The sequence below is a fragment of the Canis lupus genome, chromosome 11 (assembly GCF_003254725.2).
Source record: "Canis lupus dingo isolate Sandy chromosome 11, ASM325472v2, whole genome shotgun sequence".
Classification (NCBI taxonomy): Eukaryota; Metazoa; Chordata; class Mammalia; order Carnivora; family Canidae; genus Canis; species Canis lupus.
In genome coordinates, this window is record NC_064253.1 from 30151202 (window position 1) to 30175020 (window position 23819).

Consider the following 23819-nt stretch of genomic DNA (forward strand, 5'->3'; position numbering starts at 1 on the left):
ATCATCTAGGAAAAAGAAATGTTGTTGTTTCTCAAAGCTAATGTAACTTAAATAAAATATAAAGTTTAGATCCAGTCTATAATCCATTAGCAGTTTCCTTTCCTATGAATCCTAAATATAATGTATGATCTCATCCACTCATGGCAAAATAACATCCTTCTTAGAAGCACATCTTCAGTGACAGCATTTCTGGAATGTCATCCTAGCTCAAGTAAAGCAGCATCTGCAGTACTACACAATCGTCCTCAGAAGTATTGCTATTTAGAAGCAGAACGACAATGAATAATGGTAAGAAATAGGGCACTGCCCCGGTGGGAACACAGCAGCAGAGGTAGCAAAATACTTAAACTTCCAACTGCTTTTTCCCAGAGATTTAAACACCAGCAAATAAGGCCCTGTAGGCATATAAAAGATAAGAGCAAACTTAACCCCCTTTTCACCTGTTCAGCTGCCACTGGGGTCATTTCTCTATGTGTACTTTAAAGTTGATTCCATTTCTGCCCTAATCTGTATTCCGAGGAGTCAGCATAAAGAGGATGGAGACATTAAAGACTCAGAGATTAATCCTGAAAGTAGATTAGTATATTAAATGTAATATGCTACTATATTAAATGTAATATACTACACCACAGATTGCCAACTTAGTTAAAAGTAGCCCAGTAGAGCTGTTGAGGAGGAACCTATTATTTAGACTATTTCCTGAGTATCAAGAATGCTACTATTCTTGTTCTGGTGTAGAATTCCACCCTCAACACTTTTACCTGCTGCCCGATGCTGACATCCGTATTAAGGTGCAATTACCTTTAGGGACTATAACAGGAGTTATAGTTCCTGGCAGAACTACTAATACTTTAGTATTGAGGAAGAACTTGACAGAGTTGGTGCTCTTCACAGAAGGTGAAATACAGAGAAATGAGGACAACACTGCTGAGGAGGATTTGAGAAAAGGAAGACCGAGGGTGCCTAGGTACACTAAGTTTGGCACCAGCTCCAAAGGATTCAAAGAAATCTAAATGACAGTTACTACCCAGCACTTTTAAAATCATGACAATACTTTATTGCAGACAGAAAGCATAATGTTGCCAAGAGTTCATGGTTCACCTAATACGAATGCATTCCTGAAAAACTTTTTAATCCCATACATAGGAACAGGTGAAAAGTTTAAGAGTTCAGAAAGAAAAACAATGAATTTGAACTGAGAATACCTGAATTCAAATCTCAGTCTTGCATATAACAAATGTGGGCATTTATGGGCTCTTCTTGGGTTTCTGTAAGTTTCAAATCTATTCAAAAGAGGGCAGGAGAGGCAGATCATCTCTAAGAGATCATAAATTTATAAAAACATAAGGCTATACAAAATATTTTCTGGTTGTGGTTTAAAGAAAAGGAATTGTGCTACTGCCCTTGTGCTAGGGTTGGACATAGATTAGTTCTGCATAATAATCTGCAATTTTTATGTAAAACTAGTGTATGCTATTCACATAACTAAAATGATTCAAACCACTAATGTTTGAAAGGAAGTACTTTTGTTGCTTTACTTAATGATCAGTTATGTCTAGGGAAGAAGGCAATTCTGATACTATAGGATCTTCTCTTTGAAAGTGCTCGTTTATTCATGGGAAGTATTGCCAAAAGCAGGTTGGCAATCACCAACCAGTATTGGGATTTTAACTCCTCTTAACTTCTATGAGATGCAAGGCTTAACCTTGGTGTTCCTATGAGCCTTCTAAAAAAGTCTGTGAAAGTTAAATGAAGTGCATGTGTACATAATTTTCTGAAATGTTTCATAACTTTGACCTGCAATCCAAAGTGACTTATAATGCAAAAAATGTAAGGGAATGGTTCTCACTTGAAGATCAACATGACATGAAGAGACAAAATGTAATGTTTCTAACGAAACAGGGAGCCCTGGGTGGCGCAGCGGTTTGGCGCCTGCCTTTGGCCCAGGGCGCGATCCTGGAGACCCGGGATCGAATCCCACGTCGGGCTCCCGGTGCATGGAGCCTGCTTCTCCCTCTGCCTATGTCTCTACCTCTCTCTCTCTTTCTCTCTCTCTCTCTGTGTGACTATCATAAAATAAAAAAAATAAAAAAAAAAGAAACAGTCTAGGCAAGGAATGTAGGATCTGCCCACCCACATCTGCAAGATTCCAATGATTGATTTGTCTTTTAGAGGACAAATATTCAAATGAGTGAGTGTGCATAACGAATTGCAGTTTCAAAACAAACATTTCAATCAGAAACTGTGACAATTGTGATTTTAATTAACTCTCCAATTTTGATTACTGATTATTTATTTATGCTTTGTAACTAACACAGTGACAAGAATTTAGAATTTGCAACAAATATTTAAACTCCCATCTTCCCTGGCCAGTCTCAGAAAAGTCATGGAAGGAGAACCTTCTTTCTTGTTTGACATCCTGACATCTACTGTTGAAGATACGTAAAATGCATCAGAAGTGTGCCACTATACAGTAGATATTCTCCCTATAATTTTGTGAGTATATTTTAGTAGGAATAAGAGAATAGTGTTTAAGAATATTTCTTAAAATAATTCTTTGTGATTGAATAATAAAGACACAATAGATTATCCTCAAACATTAGAAGATATACATTTTGCTAGTCACCTTTTCTTCATAATTAAAAAAAAAATAACAATGAAGTCTTTGATCTAATTTACTGTGTTGGCTCTCTGTCCCAGGGGAAACTGTTCTCAGATATAAAAGTGGAATCAGACTTGATTGATACTGATGATCTTTCCACATAAAAAGAGGTTAAAGAGCAATGTTAAGGGACACCTGAGTGGCTCAGCTGTTGAGCATCTGCCTTAGGCTCAGGGCATGATCCTGGGTTGGGAGATCGAGTCCCGCTGAGGAGCCTGCTTCTCTGTCTTTCTATATCTCTGCCTCTCTCTGTGTGTTGCTCGTGCATAGATAAATAAATAAATCTTTAAAATAAAATAAAGAGCAATGTTAAAAATTACTACTTTATGAATAAATAAAATATTCACAAATACAGTTTAAGAATCTTGCTATTGGAATAATTAGTTCTCATTTTCCATTTTTAAAAAGATTTTATTTATTTATTCATGAGAGACAGAGAGAGAGAGAGAGAGGCAGAGACATAGGCAGAGGGAAAAGCAGGCTCTCCTGCAAGGAGCCTGACGTGGAACTCGATCCCAAACCCTGGGATCACGCCCTAAGCCAAAGGCAGATGCTCAACTGCTGAGCCACCCAGGCATCCCCCCATTGCAAAATGTTTTATATTTTAGTGTTCACAAATATCTAAGTTGGCCATCTCTCTGTTAGGTCATTAATATTACCAATTTGTAGATTAGGAAATTGAAGCTAAGAAAGAGTGGCAACTTTTTTCAAGTTTGCAGAGATAGTAGGCAATAGAGCCAGGATTGGAATTCAAATACTTACTGTAAATCACAGACCAATGTAAACATTTCAGAAGTTATAGGACAGATTGTGTGACTTCGTGGGAATAGACACAATCTAAAATAATCACAGACTTAGTATCCACTATATTGGTTATTTGGGACCATTCAATATTCTACCTTTTGCTGCCAGTCTGTGAGTCATTTTATTAATAATTGTGTTCCCCAAATCTGCATATCACAGTGTGAAGGCTTTTGTCTCTCTCTCTCTCTCTCTCCTTTCTCCAGATGGCAAATATAATCAATGCAGGGAGGCTTGATTACGTATTTTGGGAAAGAAAATGTATTCAAATTTAGATATCAAAATGAGGTCTTTGAGCTAATTTGTTCATCTTTTTTTTTCTATTTGCATTATTAGGAGACAGCTCAGAAAATACCCATAATTTTCCATTAGCCCAAGTAGCACTGTTTTTTTTTTCCCTACAGACAAATTTGTTAAGAATTTTTTAATAAAAAAGTATAATTTAGCAAAAATTTTAATAATTGGCAAAACACTTTAAATGGGGAAAATTAGATTTAAATACTAGAAGAACATCATTTAAAGTGAATTTCTATAAATTGAGAGTCTTGGGGCAAGTGAGTTGACATCCATCTATAAGTGACTATACTATTATCTGTCTGTCACTATTCTAAATGAAAAAAAAAATGTCTTGCTTATAGATGATTAGCTATATTGTAAGCTTAAAATATATACACAGAGAAATATCCTTTTTAATAATTACATATTTTTTTAAACTCACTATTGGTGATAGCAGTTATGTGTATCTTTTCCCACCTATTATTTTCGGAACAATTTCTAGGCAATTTGGAGTGAATGCAAAATAGAATGGATAAAGTAGATTAGGCTAAGGCACTCTTAAGCTCCAAAAAATTATACTGTATTGTAATTACTATTTAACTATATAACTTGTGGGACCCCTGGGTGGCTCAGTGGTTGAGTGTTTGCCTTCAACTCAGGTCCTGATCCCAGGGTCCTGGGATTGAGTCCCACATCCGGCTCCCCACAGGGAGCCTGCTTCTCCTTCTTCCTCTGTCTCTGCCTCTGCCTCTGTGTGTGTGTGTGTGTCTTATGAATAAATTTTAAAACTTATAAAAAATAAAATAAATATGTAATTTGTTTAATACCATTTCATAATATATATACATGGCTACTTTAGATAACATGTCCCAGAATAAGGCAAACATTTGCTTTAAAGGCATGGCCACTAGTCTGTGCTGTTGTACAAGAAATATTCATTTCACCAAATTATTTCTAAAATGACCTGTTCCATTAATTCCATGTTAAGAATCACAACTGTATGGTATCTCAGGTTTCTGTTTCCAGTTTCTGTAACAGATTTTATTATAAGTCAATATTAGGAAAGAGAATTAAGACAATATAAATATATCAGTGATTTCTTTGTTTTTTTTTCTAAATTCAAGAAAATGGTATTTTAGTAGTAATACTGATAATTTATGAAATATGAAATATATTAAACTACAAATAACAACTTTTTAAATTTGATATATTATACAAAAATGTTCTAGAAGCTGGATTTAGCTAATGACCAAATAATTTGACTGTTCATATTATAAATTATCATTAAACAGCTTTTCTAGATGGCCTCATTAGTGATTTTAGCTAAATATACCAAAAGCACATATGTTAGAGGTAACTTTTTAGTATATTCTGTTTTATGGAATTGTTTTCCCAGTTTTTAGGTTACAGTTAAAACATAACTATATCTTTGGATTTTTAACCTTTCATCTTCACCAAGTTTTTTATACTTCACTAAAAACTTAAAGAATTTTTAAATTGCAGTTTCAACATTCAAAATTGATTCAGGATTGGAAAAAAATGGACATTTTAAATTAAAAGAAATATTGTAAACTCTTTTCACCTTTACAAAATGTTGTTTCAAAATGCCCTAAATCGACTTTTCTACATACAGACTAAAAATCAGAATGAGGAATGTGAAAGAGTATCAGGAGTTGTCTCAGGATATTTCTATGTTTCTCAGCAAACAAGGTACATCTAAATAAAAATATTATTCACTTGTGACTGAGCAATGGTTTATCTCAGAGAAAAATACATCTAGTCAAACAGGCCCCATTTATCTGAGAAGATATGATGGATGATTCCATTCAGAGAACAATTAATATTCCCCACTCAATTAATGAAGATGAACAAGTATATGCTGTTATTCTGGTTAATTTTTCTATCATTAAAGCGAGATAGTTTAACTAAACGCCCACCTTGTTTAAAAATGGAAATACCACAAAAACTCCGCTGGTCTCAAAACACCACACCTCTCAAAGAAAAATCTGTTTTCCACATTCAATGAAAAACAACTACAGACATCCAAGCTAGAATATTTTATAGGTAATAAGCAGATCAAATATACATGAAATTTGGTTACTCAATTTTAAATGTCATGAGTATTTTGTTTTACTACTCTGGATGTTTTACTACTCAAACATCTTTTACTATGTTGAATAACAAAGAATATTTCATCTTTAGGAAGAATCATGTCATGACAGCTCACCTATAGTGTGAAAATTTCCACCTACAATATATGTAAGTTAATTATATTATTTTGTGAAGATGAAATTATGATGTCTGGAGACTGTAAATAGGAAGTAGTGACACCTGTGTATGAACCCTTGCACCAAACCATTGTAAGTATGTGGCCCTGCCTTGTGTGCTGAATTCTCTGTATGTCAGTCTCCTGTTCTATAAAATGAGGATAATAATAATTAACCTACAAGATTCTTATGAAAATTATGTAAATGATTATGCCTACAAAGACTTTAGCATACCTGGCATTTACTACACATGCAGTGATTGTTGAATATGTATTATTATTAATTTTATTTTATTAATTTGAGGAAATAACACTCTTCAGAGTAATTGAGTTCATAAAATGCAGCTCAAAAAAATATTCTCCTTATATTTTCAGTTTACCATCCTTGGACTTTTGTTTCAACACTGCCCACATACATTTTTTTTTCCTACTGTTGTGGCTCCCACATTACACCTCTGCCAAAATCTTGTTTGATTCCATAAGTATGAAAACATTGAAATTTCATTTTTGATATGGCACACCACTGTAAGTAAAATAGAATACAGTTGGAAAGTTGTGTTTTATTCCTACACTGTCCACTTGTGCATTTGGATATGAGTTTTAATCAGTGAGTTGGTTGGCCATAGGCAATGTTTTAGCTTCACTCAGACATGTTAACTTCATTTACCAAAGTTTACTATCAATTTCTCAAAATTGTTTCAAGATGGTTGAATGGACTGAGACAAGTAAAAAGTCTAGCACAGAAATATGAGCTCCTTCTCACTACCTATCTTATCCTATTTATTTTTGTGTCCTCCCAGCAGGACTGCCAATTAATCCTCATCTTAGATATTTCCCATTACCACCAAGTGAGCTTCCTAGTTTCCCAAAACAAGAATTAGCTGCTTCCAGGTTTGAATGTTAGCTCTGCTCTTGAATCTAGCTGTCTATTTCTTGCTGCAAGTAGAAAACATATAAAAAGTTTCCTGAGTGAGACAGATATTTGCTACATTGCCATTGCCATGTTTTCTAACAGCTAGTGTCTATTGCTTTCTTGACTTTCTGTTTTGTGGTACTGCTTTTCTTAACCTCACTCCCCATCTCCTTTGTGATGACTTCCTGTCCTTGGCTCCTAAATTATTACAATCTGCTTCATCTAGTCAACAAGTCCTCAAGATTCTCTAGTCTTGAGGACCCCAGATCTAGAGTCCATATCTAGTTTATACTCATGGCCTGATGGTGGCCTTTGACTTTTGCAAAAACTCTGGTTTCTGGCTTCTTACATAATCTTTTACCTGTGCTTCTGCTCTGACCCCTGCCACTTAGATTTATTCCTGTTGTCTTCTTATCTATATCCACTGCTTTATTTTGGCTTCCAGTATCATTGTATATCTCGAATTCTGACTTTTAATCTTTCATGTACCTAATGTTGTCAAGACTCTTATAATGACTCTGGAAACTGGTCGTGGGGGGGGGGGGGAATCTGTAGAAAGGTAGAATATAGGACCATTAGCTTTCATAAAGGCAAGTAAAGGAGTTCCTCAGAATCTTGTATTCTTATATTTAACTACTTTAGCTTCAATAGTTTCTTGGCACCCAGGGACCAGATAGTGACCATCAATTCCTAGCCCTTTCCCCCAACCGTCCCATTTCAGGAATTTCACTAAAATACCAAAGACTCATATTAACTTAAATGGTAAGCCTCCAAAATAAATTTAATTTTTAAAAGTCAAGTCAGTAAATAGAGCAAAAAAGGATGGTTATTTAGGATAAGGATGCCTTGAATTATACCAGGATTGGATACCTTTTGAGTCATGGAAATGAAGTTCTAACACTATTAGTTCCAGAGCAGGAAAGAACTTCAGCCCTTGAATGACATGTCAATGAGGTTTGAGAATACATTTCAAATTTATAAAATGTAGGTGGCAAAAGAGAAATGAAAAAAGCAAAGCATAGAGGAAAATGCTGTGATGTCACTTGGGAGCTGTCATAGGTTCTGGTATACCACCTCCATGTGGCCTTTGCAGAAGACAGACAAGCACAGGGTATTAGAGCTGGAAGGGATCTTTGCAACCATCTACAGCAGCCTCCTCATTTTTCCAGGATGTTTAACATGCATCATTTCCTTCCTGCCTCTGTGGGTCCATACTTAGAAACTTTGGCCCTGCATGTTCAATGCTTTCAGAAATAGTAGCTGCCTTAGAACATACTGAACTGGATTAAAAGAAGCAGCAGCTTCCCTGGCAAAAAGAAGAAGAAGAAAAAAAAAAAAAAACCTATATGTGTGTGTAGAACACACTTTGCCATCTGTTTCTTTTTCCACTTTAAGCCAGGTTCCCTTTTCTGCATCCAGTGATGCAATCCTGCCAAAGCTTTTGGGTCAATGTTAATAGTCAGAATTATGAGAGAAATTTTTTGAAGGAAAACTCAAGTTACTATATACTCTTTAAGTGACACCCAAGAGTTTTCCGACAATAACTTTCTGCAGATAGATATATGGATCCCCAAAGACCCTTAAGTGGGGAGAACAGTATATATTAAGTAGGGTAGATTTTCTTTGAAATATTTTTTTTTATAAAGTGTTTACATCAGTGGTACTTGTAAATACCCTACTGCTGAGTTCCTTATAGAAAAGTACAAAGATTTGTAGCCTGAATCCATGTATTTACCTACATTAGCATAAAATTTACACCTGACAAGGACTTTTGAGTGAATCAGTTAGTTGAGAGTCATCTCATGGTAGCACAATCTATCTCAGAATCCAGTACATTAGTTTGGCACTTGTCCCAATCTGATTATAGCACTTAATATAAATTCTTTTTATATATATTTATTTACTTTTCCATCAGGATGTAGGCTCTCTGAGACTGAGATTTTATCTGTCAAGTCCCATTTTTTATGCTAATTATCTATAATAATAAGTTCCAAATAAATATCTATTGAATTAGAGGATCAATGAGAATCGAGAAGATTATAGTGGGAGGTCTGAGCTGGGACCCCAAGAATTAGGATGAACTGTAGAAAAAGAAGCAAACAAAGAGGCTATGTTGCAGGGGTGCTCGTGGGGGACATGTTCTTGATCACATTTATGGGCTGTTTTAATGACACTAAAGAAACTATGACTTTATGTCAATATAAAAATTAACTTGGCTGGGTACAATAAATGAAGCAAAACCTTGTAGAAATCATGTGAATAGGTGAAATTATGGTTTCAAGGAATAGTTATTTAATAAGCCAACAATTAAAAAATCTTTGTGGAACCCTCTCAAATATATATCCTTGCCTTATTTTTGTTTTATTGTCTTTCAGCTTAAGCTTAAACTTTCCTATCCTATATTTTGGTAGCTGTTGTTCTTCATATATACTAGACTCTGAAATATGTTCTATCTAATCATTTATTAGAAAATTATATGAAGTCAAGATGATTCACTTTGTTGTTTCAACTTTATGAAAAGGGTAAGCATATGTAATGCTTAGTTTTCATAAAAATTAAAACTTCCTAAGTCAATATAAATCATATATTACCCCATGCTATGCTAAATGTACCTTAAGCATAATAAAAGTGGTTATATTCCCACAGCAGATTTGACACCCACATAAAAAAGAAAAAAAAATGCAGAAGCCTCTGAATACTTTATAGCTAGTATATTATTCTCTACAAGCATAGAATGAACTCATTTTTACTTCCAAGGGAAGAGAATATTCTTAATTTTGAAGAAAAGAGTTATGTTTTAAGAAAACATGTCTTAGTTATAATTGGGTAATTATTGTTCTGTACTATTCCCCGTACAGTATTAGAAATATTAACCAGTACTCATTCATCTCCCACTACTGGCCCTCTCCTGGCTAATAAATTCTAATTCATCTTCTCCTGTTTTTAGTCATAATGTGATTTTTTTCCTTCCATAATGTCAGTGACATTACAATCTTTTTTTTTTTTTCCTATGTCAAGGGACACTGGTTTGCCTCTTCTGTATCAGGCATCCTACACTCCTTTTCCCTAATCAAAGGAGAATACACTTTTCTCATTTAATAAACAATTTAATTTTTCTTCCCCTTCAAATATGATTATGTTTTAATTAGCTTTTATTCAGACAAGGTATGCTAAAATATATTAATTTTCAAATTCACATAAAACTTAAACCACTCTAACTGTGTATTTTACTTGGTTAATTATTTAGGCTCCTTTCTGTGATTATTTACATTGCAATGCAATCTTCAGATAGCATGGTCATGTGCCTCAAAGGTTGCTCCACCTGGCCTTACAAATCAATAGTTTCTATTGATTGAATAAAGTGGAGTACAAGAAAGAAACTTTCTCTAAAGATGAGCTCACTCAAACAGAGTGAGGTTAAAAAAAGGCGCCTGCTTAGTGGCAAACTCCCAAAAGAAGAAGCACAGGAGGGAGATGTGCGAAGAGTTGGAACGGTGTCATTCCCCACCTTCAAATCATCTGTTCAACTGTAACTTGAAAATACTGAGAAACCTGCCTTTAAGGTAAAATCAGGCCAAGCTATGCAAAAGAGGGGAAACTGACATTTATGGAGCATCTATTATATTTAAGGTATTGTGAAAGTGGGCATTTTTCCCACGCTGACTTAATTCTCAAAATACATGAAGTGATTATTATCATCCTCTCTCCTCCTCCTTCTCCTCTTCTTCCTCCTCTTCCTCCTCCTCCTCCTCCTCCTCCTCCTCTTCTTCTTCTTCTTCTTTTCTTCTTCTTCTTCTTTCTTCTTCTTCTTCTTCCTCTTCTTCAACAGGTGTGAAAACTAAAGCTAAAGCCACATAGCTAAAAAGATCCAGGTTAAATGCAAACATTTCTCACTCTATTTTTCCCAGTCAAATATCATAAACTTCCTTCCCTTTAATTACATTCTTTCATCCTAATCCATCCATTCAACCATCCATCTTTTCATCTTTCCTTTCTCCTTCCTTCACTCTTTTCCTGTAACAAACACTCAGCATTTATGATGCACCAATTTCTATGTGGGATAGAAAAACAAAATGAATCATGTTATTAACCATGAAAGATAAAATATACTTTGTTTTTTCATATTACATTTTAATATTTTACAGATAATTTGTACATAATTAATTTTACACTGATGTATATTTTTTTTAATTTTTATTTATTTATGATAGTCATCAGAGAGAGAGAGAGAGGCAGAGACACAGGCAGAGGGAGAAGCAGGCTCCATGCACCGGGAGCCCGACGTGGGATTCGATCCCGGGTCTCCAGGATTGTGCCCCGGGCCAAAGGCAAGCGCCAAACCGCTGCGCCACCCAGGGATCCCTACACTGATGTATAATGTGTATAATGTACTTAATGAATGGAAGTAGATGGTATGTTAACAAATTTTATCATGAGGAAATATAGTTTGAAGATCATTATATAAGCAAAACAATAAGGAATAAAACTACACGAAACTCAAAAATAACTGACTTATGTATGAGTCCTTAAAATGAATGATTTGTTTTTTACAGAGCTGAAATAACTTTCAGATATACAATTAGCCTTAAAAGTTGTTTGGCATTTAATGTAGCTGCACAAGTGGAGAAGCAAAGGAACCCAAATATCTTTCTTCTGCCCCATCTTCCCTCTAACTCTTAGTAGCATATTCTTCCTTCTTATGGTATGTCAGTGGCTTTCAGAAGTGAGAAGAAATATCTGATGCTTTTTGCCAGGTGTTTGAATATTTCATGGTGTATGACCATGGATGTTCTTGGGTGAATGTAGGAAAAAGGCGCTTGCAACCCTGTAGAGATTACTTAACCTATCCAGAAATAATGACCCTTTAAATGAACAGCAATTGAATTTTTTTGTTAATGGCTCATTGAGGTTCTTAGGTAGTATTTCATATATTTTAGTCATCATAGAATATTTTATACATTTTGCCATTCTAATTTATGAACTTAGTAGAGCACCCAGAAGATATAATGAAATGCTGTATTATTTCTGCCTTCATAATAAACACAGGACAAATTTCAAATAGCTAAAAATAATTTAGATGTGAATAGCTCCATCAGTTTATTAAACTAAAAAAATATAAGCCTTTCCGCAGCCTACTCCATTTAAAATTAGTCCTTTTAGATGGACTAAGAATTAAATTGACACGAGACAGATTAACAGAAGAAAATCAAGTTTAATAGGCATAGGAATCCACATAGACATGGAAATTCCAAAGACAGGCAAAATGAGGTCTACATGTCACTCTGAACTAAAGAGAAGGTGATAGTGGCTGGGACTTCAGAGGAAAGAAAGGTACTCCACAGCACTATAAGAAGAGCAGATGTTTGGTAATGAGATGTTCGCCCTGCCATACAGATGGGTCACTCAGATAAAATGTATCTCTGTTAATAACCCTTATCTGTGAAAGACCCCCAATTTAGGTTCTTTTATGTAGATAAGGGAGAGGCAAAAGTTTCTCTAGAGCCCACAAGGTCTCAAGTTCCTTCAGTTCAAAATAATCCACCTGCTAAATTGGCACATTCTGGAAAGAAGGCACTGTTGTGAACTCTTTCATAATCACACAAACAATGTTGTGCTTAATAACCTGTAGATAACATTTGTTACAATTTGTAGAGATAGTCAACAGATGCTGGCAGAGATATTTTTTAGGTGTCTCTGCCCATGTTGACTTTGTAATCTATAAAGCTATGTAAAATCTGCCTTTAAAAAGGTGGTTTATAATAGGGGTGTCTGGCTGGCTTAGTCAGTAGAGCACATGACTCAATCTCAGGATGGTGAGTTCAAGCCTCATGTAGGGCACGAAGCCTTAAAATAATATATATAAATATATAGAATATTTAAAAATGGAATTGTGATAATATTTGTCAACTACACTAATGAAGTTCTTCTTGCATATTTAAAAGTAATGGAGATGTTTATAAATATCCATGTGATAATTATAGACAATATGCATTCATATGATACTAATGCCAGACTTTTCACATACATATTCTTTCATTTAATTTAGTCCTGTCAGCTATGTTCTAAAGAGGAAGATAGGACTTTTACTCCAGTATACAGATGAGGAAACAGAGTAGGAAACTTAAGTAACATGCATGAAGCCACAAATCCAATAAGTGGTGAAGCCAGGATTTAAAAGCAGGAACTGATTCCAGGGTCCTTATTCTTAATCACTTCACTATATTATATAAAAGAATCATCGTGATTTCTAAGATTTCATATACTTGTCTGACAATGTGTAGACACTGTTTTATTGCCTCATCATATGAATTAGGTGTTGCAGTCAGTATATGACTTGGAGAAAGAATCACCTAGTAAAGCAAGCTTGTTCTTAATTCTTGTTTCTGACTTCTGAGAAATATGAGTATGTCATGAAGCACAATGTTTCTAATAGAGAATCTGACTAGCTGAAGTTTGAGGGTGCAAAGAGCGTCAACCAGATAAAACACCTACAGGAGGGTAACCTCTTTTATTAGCTGCTAGAAAGAAAAACAAACAAACTAATGAATAAAAGATCACCTAATTCTTAGTCTTTTTTAATAGTTTGCTTTATAAACAGAATTATGAATAACCATAGCTACAACATCCATCTTTGAAAAGAGTTCCACACCCAGAAGGAAAAGCTAGCCTCCTCCCAAGAGTAATTGTGATTCCGTTAAGTCCACAGGAACATAATATTGATCCAAAAACACACTTCTTTATCGGGAGTCTTTGAAAAGGATTTAATGAGCCATATTCTCCTTGTGTATGGGCTATGTCTTGGGAATAAATTAAGCTCTTTTGCAAGCTGAATTAACTCTTTCAAGCCACTTGAGTATTATTTAGTGCACCGAAGCAATGCTTTACAGACAATCTGTCTTAAAATTTATAAGTTGTTGAACCTTGGAAATTTTACATAGGTATTCAATGTGGGATTATTATTTCTGGTTATAAAAATAAGTGAATTTGTGTTAGATGGAGAATTATAAGCAGAGGCAGAAATATAATATTTATAAAATATGAGGTAATAAAGAGATAAAAAGGCACTCAATTGGATGTCAGGACAGCTGGTTCCTGGCTCCATCTCTATCCCCAGATATATTACTTTGGTGAACTTCCTAGAGTTTCTTAAATTTCTGAGATCCTGCATTTGAGTCAGAAAGATCTAGAAGGTTTTACAATAATTATAAGTGTTAGTAGTTAGTTGGAGAGTTAGGTAATCGGGCCAAGGTCCCCAACAAGAAAATATGTAGTCAGGACAGCTAAAATAAAACAACACTGATATCCTGTTGTAAAACAGTTTAGACAGGACTGCACTGACATTATGCTTTGCAGTCTTTGCAGAAAGGACTTCTGCAAAATGTCCTAAAATAAGACAATGAACCACAGAAGCATTTGTCAATATCATAGGCAATGGGCAGTTAAAAACCTAAGTCCCCAAATGTCAGAAAAAAAAAAAAAAAGACCATCAGCACATGGACATTAACCTAATAACTAGACAGATAAGCTCTGATTGGCATGACTCAGCATTCCCTGTTTGCTTCAGAAAGTTCCTCAAAAGAGCTCATAATAGCCCCTAAACTCAGAAACTCTGGGGACAACCCACTAGGGTCCCACTGAACCCCCCACCCCAGGAGCTTTATACTTTTGTTAATTAAACTTTGCTTTGCTGTACACCACTCTTCATCTGGTCTACCTCTTCATTCTTTGAAGTGGTGCAACCAAGAACCTAGGCAGGAAGAGGACACCAAGTCCTATAACATAAGGAATCTGCCACACACATTTATTTACACTAACATCAAGCATTAGCCTCAGATGAGCTAACCAACTGAGTGCACTACTAGATCAGTCTGAGTCCAGTCAGGAACATGTAGAGGCAGGTTTAAGGCAACAGGCTTGAACAATGGAATGTAGAACAAGGCTAAAGGGCCCACAGTGACCACAGAGCTGAATACAAACAGGCCCATTAGGCGACCCACCTCAAAATATCTATCAGCCTTTGCTGACCAATGAGTTACTTATATCTGACACAGTTACCAAAAAAAGGGAAAATTCTATATTCCCATATCCCCTCACTCCACCCTTTACTGACAGCAGTGACCCTACGCCCCCACCCCTACCTCATCTCAGACAGTCTCTTCCTCTGTCCTGCTCATGGCTCCCTTTCAGTGCATTCAATAAATTTCCATTCCCTTTGTTCTGCCTCAGGGGAAGTCTTTCACTGATGGTGCTGCCAGCTTCCACCCAATCGGATGGACCCACATTTGGGGGCCCCCATCCCATTAAGACAGAGCCCACAGAACATAGAGGACATTACAGACTGTTCAACAGAGGGCATGTAATGCAACAAATATTTACAAAGAAGTTGAAGAGGTGAAAAGTCAACCAAGGAATGGAAAATAACCAAGACGTTAGTGAAGCATTAGGTATTTTATACCAGCATCAGCTGAAGTAAATTTCCACATAAATTACACTGCCTCTGGTGTGGTCATAAGAACATGAAAGAAAAGAAACAATCCTCCAAAAGGAATGCATTTAAAGCAATGCATCTTATGTTCTACTTTGTGCAGAAAGAGAGAGGTTCTGAGGTTAGGTTCTATATTGACTTCCAGGTAATGACAAAGATTTGACATATGACCAGAGACATTTAGAGGATAAAACTAGAGGATTGGAGGAATGGGGGAAGATTTATAACTGTTATTGACAGAACTTTTTAAAAGAAATTCTAGAACCCTCAAAAATTTATATATAATTGAATGGTCAGCGGAAGGCCTCCACTATAGAAGCCTTTTATCATAGTTTCCAGCTATTCCAGTGCTTGCCATGGTAAAAGGACAAAGGACACAATGGGAACCATGGAATCATCCTTTATCTTCCTTCCAAAAGAACACTGGACTCTCTTCAGGTAGATCTTACCCTCCACAAAAGCCCATGTAATTCAGGATGCTAATTCCAGCTAAATTCCAGTAACTCAAAACTAAAGGTATACAATCTCATTAGAAGGCTAGGCACTGTTGCAGGTAAGGGGGAAATTTTGCCATCCCAAAATATACATAAGAATTATTTTGGCATAAGGATTATTTTGAGCTGGTTATTTTTAAAGACACAGCAGACACAGGGAAAACTCTAAAAATGAAATAGAAGTTACCCTTTTATAAGAGACATTTATATTTATATGGGAAATTTCCATTTGTAAGAGTGTCTCCCTCTATAACAGGAAGAAGAAGATGACTAAGTCTCTAGCAGCTCTTCTCAGTGGAGAAGGCTCTGACCTACATCAGCATAACACCCTTACCTTCAATAGCCTTCTGATAGTGTCCCGTGCCTGGCTTCTCCGCCCTCCAATATCTTTTCTTTCTAGCAGATGATGGTACTCAAGGTGTTGTCTTGAGCCATTTTAGAGAGTTACTCAATTTTCTGGGTATCTTCCATGTATACGTAAGGGCTATTTTAAAAGCCAAAAATAAAATAAGTTAATTTGTTTTGAATAGATATGTACATGCTTGGTTGAATTTAACAAAATTCTTTTAAGTGAATCAGAGAGAATGAGTAGAAGCAACTCCTTCCATCTCATTTATCTTTCTAATGGCATTGTACTTGTCCTGAAGCAGTATGTTCAAATTTAAGATTATGTTAGGCCCAATTGAGTCTCCTCAGTGAGCCTGAACTGAAATAAAGGGTTAGATAGAAATGTTCTTCACACACTCATGTTCAGTAGCTTGCCAATATCCATAACTTCCATGTTGGAGAATGCTCTTGGGCCTTCTCTTCAGGGATTTGCATACCAAATATGGGGTAAGTTTTAGAGAATCAAAACTATGACTACATTTAGTTCTGGGAGGCAGTTACAATTTCAGGCAGCTGTTGGGCCACTCCATTATAACAAGGCTGTTGCTTGTACTAACTGATGTGGAGAACAAAGCAAAAGAAATGTACATAAAATTAAATTTCTTTATAACCTGCAGCTTGACAATAGCCAGGCCTCCAGGATCCTGGAATCTTCTTTAACATATGAAAGTCCTTTTGGAAACTACCTGTGCATTTACCTCCCCCAAATCCAAAGTATGTAATCAATTGCTCCTCACAACCCCAGGGCAGCTTTTTCTGCCCTGTCCAGTCCTTTGCTGTAATAACACCTCTTTTTTTTTTTTTTTTTGCACTGAAAATGTTTCGAGAGGTTTTTTTGGCTGTTGGCTCTGAACTTCAGCATTTCCACATCACTAACCATTTCCTCAATAATATGAAAAGTAACTCATGGTATATGCTTCTTAGATAGCTCTTCCTAATTGATAACTGATTATTTGATAGCTCCCTTAATTAATGAATGTTTGAAAGAAAAAGATTTTATTTATAGAAGTATGATCTTACTTTGAACTAGAGATTTTGGATGTTTAGTATTTGAACAGAAGGAAACCTTTTCTTTTTGCTGTATTATTTTTTCCTAACATTTTAGTCATGGATATATTAGATATAAGGATAAACAAATTACTGTTTTCCCAATTATGTACAATCTGTAAACATCATAAACATAAAAAAAAACTGCTATCTGTTAAAGTCTCAAAGTTAATACTCTAGAAATTAGGGGTACCTGGGTAAATCAGGTAGTTAAACATTCAACTCTTGATTTTGGCTCAGGTTGTGATCTCAGGGTCATGAGATCAAGCCCCACATTGGGCTCTGCACTCAGCTGGGACTCTGCTTGAAATTTTCTCTCCCTCTCCCTTTGCTCCACACCCCTCTATCCCACCATCCTCTCCCACTCTCTCATTCTCTCTCTCTGAAATAAATCTTAAAAAAAAGAAAAAAAATGTAAAAAAAAAACAGCTAAAAGTAAACTTAACCTATAGATATTTTTAAAGAATGTAGGTAATATGAAAATTATTTTAGAGGATTCCAATTAAAGTATGCATTATTAGCAGATAATTTAGGATAACATAGGCAAAAACCTTAGTCTCAAAATATCACAGCATTCAGAAAAACACTCGAGATTAAGGTATTACTCAGATATATATTTACTCTTTGTAATATTAGTGTTGAGTATCAAACAGTTAAAAGTCTTCCAGGAATTTTTATATTAGATGCTTCTGGTGTTCTATTTGTTTGACAACCCATAGGCAAGGGATATGAAGAGGTACCATTGCATAATGGTTTTGCCAAAATAACTTTCTCCACTAAGCTAAAAATCTCCTAAAAATGGCTCTGAAATTTATGATAATGACACATTTCATTTATGTCCTCAGCTTTCAAGTGCCAACTTTATATTTGCTTTATAATGTTGAATTGAGAGTTTATAGGTTAAAAGAAAATGAAAACAGGAAGAAAAGAAAGAGAAGGGAGAAAAAGAGAACTGCTTTCTATTTTTTTATGTTTTTATTTATTTATCTGAGAGAGAAAGAGCTCGTGTGCACAAACAAGTAGGGTGAGGAGGAGGGATGGACAGGAAGAAGGAGAAGCAGACTCCCCAGTGAGCAGGGAGCCAGAGGCAGAGTTCAATCCTAGGACCCTGAGATCCTGACCTGAGTTGAAGGCAAATGCCTAACCAACTGAGACACTAGGTGCCCCAAAAAACTGCTTTTTAAATCTGAATTGACTCAGACATTGTCCCATCCACAAACTCTCTCCTCTTAAAATAATGCATTGTCTTCTACTTCCTTCAAGTGCCATTACTGAGTTTCTATTTGAATTAAACAAGGTCAGCTTGTATGTATTAAATTATCAAACCTTTACAGAAATTTAGTATATAATTTCAAGTGTTGAGTTTGTCCACTAGAGTGCACCATCGTAATCTCTTGAATATAACAGAAACATGTTGATGTATTTTTTTCAATATGCATAAAAGAGAAATACAGTATTAAGAAACAAATTGCAGTTCTTAATTGCCACCAACCTCTCAATAAATGACAAATTGCATGCAAATTAGAATTAATTTACCTTATGTTTTATAGGTTCACAAAAGGCTTTTTAAAAAGCCAACTTCAAGTATTTGAAAGTTTTGTCTATATTTTTCCCACGATCAACATAACAATGACAAGAATTGCTTTTACATTTTTTTTCATTTTCTTTTTCTTTTTTCCCTTTTATCTTTTTCTAGAGAATGTGATAATACAAAAGGAGAACAATGGTCACATCTTTAGGTGGAGTATATGGCATTCATCTAAGGATATCAGGATTTTCTTTTGATTTAAATAAGAAAAAAATGTTCATTTAAACTACTCTCTTCTGATGTCTTCCTGTCTGACAGTGGAAATGCAGATTGAATTCTATAGTCATAATAGGAAGGATAATGCATATCTTGCAATAGAAAAGAGGAAAGAAGAAAAATATACAACTTGTCCCAATGAGCAAATGAATCATAGAAATTAGAATGGAAAGGACCTATTATGCAATGAAGACTACAGTTCAGGGAAAACACAGTTCTATTTATGTTTATTTCAGATTACACTGCTCAGCATTTATACTGTTCTTCCCACAATAGCTCTGTCTTCCCCTTTCTAACATCACACACATCCCATAATTGTCTGTAGTAGCTTTTTCCTCAGCCCGAATGAGATTGCTTTGAAGGCTAAGTTCACACACTAGAGTAATTAACTACATAATTGGTCTAGAGTGAATCTTATATTGTCTTCTATGATACCTTCCTATCCCCATCATATTACTTAATAGAAGCTGCCACGATTTCTAATGCCCAAATCAGGAGATTTAAGAGGCTGATTTATCCAGCCATAGGGGAAAAAATGAAAGGAATAGTGACATTGTTTTCACATAGGGACCTGAAAATAGTTTAGGACTGCAGATTAGGTTTTAAAATGAATATCTTTTTGCTTAGATAAAGTGGAAGTTTCTTGGGATTGTAATCATCAGCCTGGGTCACTATGATTTGATTTATACCACTGATTCTGACAATATAGTCCCTGGACCAGCAGCATTAGTATCACCTGGCACTTGCTTCTTTCCCTTTCTGGGTCCCCACCCAGGGAGACTGAATCAGAAACTCTGTAAATCGGCCCCAATGATCTGTGTCTTAACAAGATATCCAGGGGAATGTAATGCACATCAGAATTTGGAACCACTGATTTATAATATTAAAAGAATTTTTGAAAAAATGGTAAAATCATGACACCCATACAATTTTAAATAATCTTGTGTTGATTTATTTAACTCATTAATGAGAAGAATGGTTAAGATGTTATAACCAGTCCAAAAGCAAATTCAAATAACTATACATATCTAGGCAATAACAAATTCTAAAATGAGCTTACAAAAGATGTAAGTCTCCACTATTTACAGGGCAATAATCAATTGCAACCAATTGCATTCCATCAAACACAATCCATGTGCTTTTTTATGGATCATCTGTTATTATTAGTTTTCTACCACCAGTTTTCACCTCTGGGTTATAAAGTAGATAGTCACTTTGGGAATGGTACCCAAAGCAAGACAGACACTTAGTCATTTTTTTCTCATTTCAAAGTTTTATATATATATATATATATATATATATATATATATATATATAATTATATTATATTTATATATATATTTAAAAGTTATATTATATATATATAATTTCCTGACAGTTTAGTTCACTTAAGCTTATCAAAAGCTAAGTATAACTAAACACCTTTTATCTTGGAATTTCTGAATCATCCCAACTCAAAATTCCCACTTTTTGACCTTGGTTAATCAGTTAATCTTGAAGAAACATGGAAATTAGAGATAAAATATATTTTTTTCTTGTAGGCATCATCTGAACATTTTATTGTCCTAAGAATGAACATGAGGAACACTTGTGAAAATAGAATCGCATGCAGTATTCTGAAATTTTAATATAACAACTTAGTATCATTTGCAGATTATCTCCAAGGCAGAGAAATTTTGCTAACTGGGCAGTAGAAATCATATCACATAAAGGCAGTAAGTTGTAGCAAATAAACCAAGAGTCCCAATACATTATTGTATGCAATAATGTCAAGGTCTGAAAAAAAAATTAGTAAATTCAGCAAAATTCAAGTGTTCTACTTCTGTCATAGTTTTAACCAATTCATACTGACATAGGTACTCAAGTTATAAAACTGAGCCCGTCAACAGTGGAGGGAAAAAATATTTCTCATCTTTTCCCTCAAAAAATGTGTTCCACTTCATAATAGTTGTCAGTACCAAATTAGGTTTAATTACATCTTTAAAGCGTCTATTGAACTGAAGGGACCAGTCCAGTAAAGTAGTGAAAGGGAGCTGAATTTGCCACCCTAACATGACTCTTTGGCATAAGGGTTATTTTAGACTGGATATTTTTAGGAAGTACAGATACAGAAGAGACTCTGGAAACCAAGTGTAAGTTACCCTTTCGTAAGGGACATTTACTTTTTTTTAAAAAGATTTTATTTATTTATTCATGAGAGACACAGAGAGAGAGAGGCAGAGACATAGGCAGAGGGAGAAGCAGGCTCCATGCAGGGAGCCTGATGCAGGACTGGATCCCAAGACCCCCAGGATCACGCCCTGAGCCAAAGACAGACACTCAACCACTGAGCCACCCAGGTGGCCTGGGACATTTACATTTATAAGAGAAATTTCAGCTTTAAGAATGTCTCCCTCTCTTGGGACGCCAGGGTGGCTCAGCGGTTAAGCACCTGTGTTCAGCTCAGGTCGTGATCCCAGAGTGTCGGGATCCAGTCCCACATTGGGCTCCCTCTGTGGAGCCTCGTTCTCCCTCTGCCTGTGTCTCTGCCTCTCTCTGTGTGTCTCTCATGAATAAATAAATGAAATCTTAAAAAAAAAAGAGAGACAGAGAGAGAGAGAAAATGTCTCCCTCTTTACAATATGAGGATCATGACTAAAGCTCTAGAAACTTTTATCACTGGAGAAGGCAAGGAGCTGACAACCAACCCTTGCTGTACCTGAAAACCTCCTGTCACTGGCTCTCCCCAGCCCCTGACATCTTTAGTCTTTAGGTAGTGATGGTATTTAAGGTGGTAGCTTGGACCATATCAAGGAGTTACTCAATTTTCCTGGCTATCTTCCATATATGTAAGAGGTGTGCATGTTATTAAGTTTCTGTTTATTTCTCCCTTGTTAATCTGCTAATTTTATTATAAAAGGAGTCTCAGTTAATAAAAGGGTACAGAGAAAATTGCTGTGTTTTATTGTCTACAGTAGAAAAAAAGAGTTATGAAAAACAAGACAGGCATTTGGGGGGCAGTTAAATTCAGATCTATTACTAACTAGTTTGGTAAACTTGGCAGATCATTTAATATCCTTCAGTCATGGTTTTCATATCTTTGAACTGAAGAGACCTAGTAGAGGTGAGGTATTGCATACCTAATAAAACAATCTAACACTAATCAAGTGAACATCATATGCATGTATAAGAAAGAAAAAAATATTTTCCTACTACTCCCTATGTTTTCCAGCTAAAGTCCTATAATTTAGACTTTAAAAAAGGACAGATTAACAAGAGAAAAGCATAAAACATTAATTTAACTTTCTATGACACAGGGAAATGAAGATTCAAAAAAAATCCCAGTTAATTCTAAATTTATTATTATTATTATTATTATTTTAGGCTTAATGAATTATGGAAAGTTGTAGAAAAACATGATAGGACAAGACTATTAGCTAAGAGTAGTAAACTGGCAGAAACAGCAAAGCTTGTTCATATTTGGGTTCCAATTGATGTCTTTTATCTTTGGAAATAAGGGTGTTTGTTCCTTTCCTCCACATCTCACAAGATCTTATGACCTGCTTCAGGAGAGAAGAGAGAGGTCAGAGTCTTTTCTGCACCTGCATCTCTCAAATACCTTCAGTTTAAAATAACTAATATGCCAAAATGTCATATTTGGGAGTACCATGCTTTGAACTCATTCACACTTGGTTATAAACATATGAAATTTAGAAACTTATGGTCTGAAAGTGATATAACTTTCAGATATTGAACATGAGGTTTGAAGGAACCTGGAAGGTACTCCATATTTTTTATAATCTAGCAATACCATGCTTTGAGAGAAAGCATGAGTAGCAATACAACATACACACATGCACACAGAAAGACACACACACACACACACTCAGAATCTCCAGGTTACAGTGGATAGTCCTCAACTTACAAAACTCATAGACATCTACAATTAGTCAACCTTAGGGGGATCCCTGGGTGGCGCAGCGGTTTGGCGCCTGCCTTTGGCCCAGGGCGCGATCCTGGAGACCCGGGATCGAGTCCCACATCAGGCTCCCGGTGCATGGAGCCTGCTTCTCCCTCGGCCTGTGTCTCTGCCTCTCTCTCTCTCTCTCTCTGTGACTATCATAAATAAATAAAAATTGAAAAAAAAATATTAAAAAAAAAAAAATTAGTCAACCTTAGGACTAAAACATCCCTTCATAGCTGTCTATATAGATAATTTGTTCCCTCAACCTTAAGTTTTCTAGACGTTTCTCAAGGTATTCTTCTCAGCTTGTAGTGAATGCACCTCCCTTATTTTTCACTTAGTAAGGTCTTTTTCAGTCTTTAATGTATAATTTAAAAGACATTTTTGGGGGGTTCTCTTTGTCTACTGTTTATCCTCATCAGAATTAGTCCCCTCTCTTTGTTTCTGTTGAAAATTATTTATACTTCAAGAGGTTTTCATTTAATTCTGCCTTTTAGAACCATGAGCTGTCTAAATATTTATCACTGACACTACTGTGAGTTTTTTGAGGATTATGCTACATCAACTTATCACCTTTGTGCCCAACAGAGTACTTTAAACTTGATTAGTTGTAAAATAACTAAATTAGTTGCTGAATTTGAATGATAGATATTCCAAAGTCCAGTTGACCTCAAATGAGACAAAAACTATGAGAAGACTAGCCTTCCTATTCTCTCATGTTTCTGAAGAGTGAAAAATGTT

The 23819-nt window shown here is 35.4% G+C and overlaps 1 protein-coding gene and 1 long non-coding RNA gene across 38 annotated transcripts in view; one reads left to right on the forward strand and one right to left on the reverse strand.

Annotated features, from left to right (window-relative positions):
- The window catches only part of PTPRD (protein tyrosine phosphatase receptor type D), a 2185700-nt gene that overhangs the window by 1633985 nt on the left and 527896 nt on the right, over positions 1 to 23819 (reverse strand). Inside the window, exon 1 of one of the 35 annotated variants that reach the window (XM_049116092.1) lies at positions 16232 to 16248. The exons of the other annotated variants lie outside the window; for them this stretch is intronic. The gene's annotated coding sequence lies outside the window, so the exon portion shown is untranslated. Of the gene's footprint in view, positions 1 to 16231; positions 16249 to 23819 lie in introns of those variants that run through there. 35 annotated transcript variants of the gene reach the window in all.
- Positions 15833 to 23819, forward strand: part of LOC112649610 (uncharacterized) — a 29992-nt gene continuing 22005 nt past the window's right edge. For all 3 annotated transcript variants that reach the window (XR_003129671.3, XR_003129670.3, XR_007413970.1), the window contains exon 1: positions 15833 to 15956. This is a non-coding gene — a long non-coding RNA (uncharacterized LOC112649610). The remainder of the gene's footprint in view (positions 15957 to 23819) is intronic.